The 2,944-nt window shown below is 60.6% G+C and overlaps 1 long non-coding RNA gene across 1 annotated transcript; it reads left to right on the top strand.

Annotated features, from left to right (window-relative positions):
• The first annotated feature begins 257 nt into the window (after positions 1–257).
• On the top strand, positions 258–525 carry LOC103679455. Its single transcript, XR_572946.1, has 2 exons — positions 258–347; positions 424–525. It is a non-coding gene; the product is annotated as an uncharacterized LOC103679455 (long non-coding RNA).
• The last annotated feature ends 2,419 nt before the right edge of the window (positions 526–2,944 follow it).

The raw sequence follows: 2,944 nt of genomic DNA, 5'->3' as shown, positions 1-2,944 counted from the left end.
CTTTCCTTGCATTCCCTTCCCCCCCAACCCTCAAGTCCCTTCCCCACCATGCCGGGGGATGTAACAAGAGCACTGAAGACAGAGTCCCAGCTGCACCGTTCACAACAGCCAAAACGTGGAAACAGCCCGTGTCCCTTCCCTGAGTGAAGAAAGACAACACTGTCTCTCTGCACAGGGGAAGGGTACTCAACAGGGGGAGAAAGAAACGGAGTTCTGACGCCTGCGACCACGTGGACGGCCCTTGAAAACATGCTGCTCTGAGAGAGAAGCCGGCCGCAGAGGACCACGTATTGTGTGATTCCGTTTGTGTGATGTGCCCAGAACAGACAAGTCTGTCGAGGCGGAAAGTAGGTCTGTGTTTTCCAGGGTGTGTGGGGGGGAGCAGTGGGGAGTGACTGCTAATGGGGATGGGGTTTCTTTCAGAGAGGAGGAGAATCTTCTGGAATTCGACTGTCATGATGATTATACGACATTGTGAATGTACTAAAACCCACTGAATGGTACACAGTAAAAGGGTAACGTTGATGCTGGTCACATCTTCCACTCATTTTTAAAGTGTTAAAAAATATATATATATCTACCCCCACCCCTGCCCCAGTCAGTCAGGGCCCTTCACAGCTAGTTAGAAGGCTCAAGTGTGGGGGAAGACGCCCTGCGTGGCCAACCAGGACTGGCTCTCGGGGGGCTCAGCGAAGAGCCCCAGGGTCAGGGGAAAGGAAACGTGTACCAAACAGAAGTGAAAAATCAGCCCATAAGGCGACTCCCAGCACCAGGGGAAGCTGCAGGACGGGCTGAGCCAGGCAGGGTGACCCCAGGTCAAGGGAAAGGAAACGCCAAACCCGAAGTAGCTGCAGAGCAGAGCAGGATGGAGGCCCCAAGGGGCAGAGGCCTGGCCCTGCCCTGCCCCCCTCTGACTGCCCCACCGCCCCAATCCCCCGCTCCCTTCTTAGAACCCACTGGGGTCCCCCTCAGCAGCTCTCCCCTGACCTTCCTGGAGGCAGAGCCCGAATCCTAAAGGGTGGCCATGCAGGGGTGAAGGGGGCAGCCTCAGGCTCCACCAGCACCAGAGATTTGAGGAAGCGGTGGTGACCCTGCGGGGGCACGAGGGCTGCAACATCTAGACGTGGAACTTGGTAAGAGCGCGGGGACTCAGAACCATCGGCTCCACCCTCAGGCGTGCGTCTCAAGGGCATGGGCATGACCAGGACCGGGGATGATGCCACCGCACAAAAGGGGGTTCTGAAGCAGGAGGGTCCCAGGAGTCCTGGGCCAGCCCCGGCTCCTCGGGCTTCCTCCACCCTCCCTCCCCAAGCCTTACTCCAGAGGTTGGTGCCCCAACACAGGCGGGGAGCAGGAGCCCTGCATGAGCAAGAGGGACAGCCATTCAGGAAATTAGTGACCCAGCTGAAAAGGGGTCTCGGAGCTGCCAGCTGGCAGTCACTGGGCACCAGCTTCCTGATCCGAGTGGCGCTCGCCCGCCCGAGCTGTCTGCAATCTGGGGTTCGCATCCTGCTCTCTGTGAGTTTTGAATGCCTGCTCGGCCCTCCAGGATCACTTCCAACAGTCACACGACTGGTCTCCAGGCAACGGGCTCGCACTCCCATTCACGCTGAGCTCTGGCTTTCTCACCCGGAGGCTGCACGCCACTGCCTCCCTCTGCCCTGCACACGCCTCCCCCCAGGATGCAGAACCTTCCTCCCCCTCTGCCAAGTGCCCCATCCCCCGGGGACTCTGGATCCTGCAGAGTCTGTCATAAGGGGAGAGGGGGCTTTGGATCTTGCCAAGGAGGGGGGACCACGACACGATGACTCCCCACAAAGCTGCTTCAGCAGCAACATGAGCGTAATGGCCGAGAGCCATGGCTCCCTAGGAGCCCCGCATAGGCTCACGCGATAAGGGCCCAGAGCCTGGTTTATCGTGGCCGAGGGCTGTTGGCTGATCTTCCCAGGCAAGGGTTTTCCAAGGCAGGGGTGGGATGTGGGGGGCAGGGTTTTAGCGGACATTGGGGCCAGTGGAACTACAAAGGCTATTCTTGTACTGGGGGACCACAGCTGTTTCAGGTTGTGGAAGAGAGGCCTGGACTCCCAAAACGCCACACCCGGGGACGAAGTGGCTGGGTGCCTCACGTGCGGGGGATCTTCAGGAGGGAAAATCAGCTCCCCAAGCTGGGGCTTGTCTCTGGTGCTGGTGTTCAGAAGAGGCGCCTATAAAATGAACGAGACGAAACCGCAGCTGCTTGTTTTCAAAGGGAGACCAGTGTCTCCCGAACCCGGTTGGATCTGCTGTGGATTTCGCCTCACCGTCCGAGGGGGGAGGCGAAGGTTGGACACCGCTCTGTCACCTATTTATCTCTGACTCAGGGCGTAGTCGTCCCACCCACCGCTCCCTCGCACGCGTCCCTCAGCCCAGGAGTCGGGCTCTTCGGGCGTGGCTTTGGCACAGGAGGCGGGAGAGCCTGCCAGCTTTGGGCAAAAACCCAGTCCACGCTCAGCCAGTGACAGCCTTTCCCCAAATGCCGGGACACACGGGCTGTTCGCGGACCCTAGAGGGCCCTGCCGGGCCAAGTGCTCTGGGCTGCGGGCGAGCCCCGCGTGCCGGCCAGCTCGGCAGGGTCAGCACCGGGGACTCCAGCCTTGGCAGGGCTCCGGGAGGCCGCCCCCTCCAGATGGAGAGGTCAGGCTGGGACCACAGCACGCCGGCGAGGGCTGCGCCGGGAGGGCCAGGCGCACAGCCAGCTGCTCGCTCTGCAGCGGGCTCCGTGGCTCCGGCCCAGCACACCTCCTCAGCACAAAGGCCACGGGGGCCCGGGAGGATCAGGGTTGCGGCTGGACGGAAACCCAGCATGACAGATGCTCTGCCTTCGCTGGGCACAGGTCAAGGAGGCAATGTTCTTCGTTCACTGCCAGGAAAAAGAAAGAGCGGAAGAAGAATTAAACTCAGAAGC

This window comes from Ursus maritimus, unplaced genomic scaffold, assembly GCF_017311325.1.
Source record: "Ursus maritimus isolate PB19 unplaced genomic scaffold, ASM1731132v1 scaffold_23, whole genome shotgun sequence".
In the NCBI taxonomy this organism is placed as follows: Eukaryota; Metazoa; Chordata; class Mammalia; order Carnivora; family Ursidae; genus Ursus; species Ursus maritimus.
The sequence above is the reverse complement of the archived record's forward strand: the minus strand, read 5'-3'. Positions and strand labels throughout refer to the sequence as shown.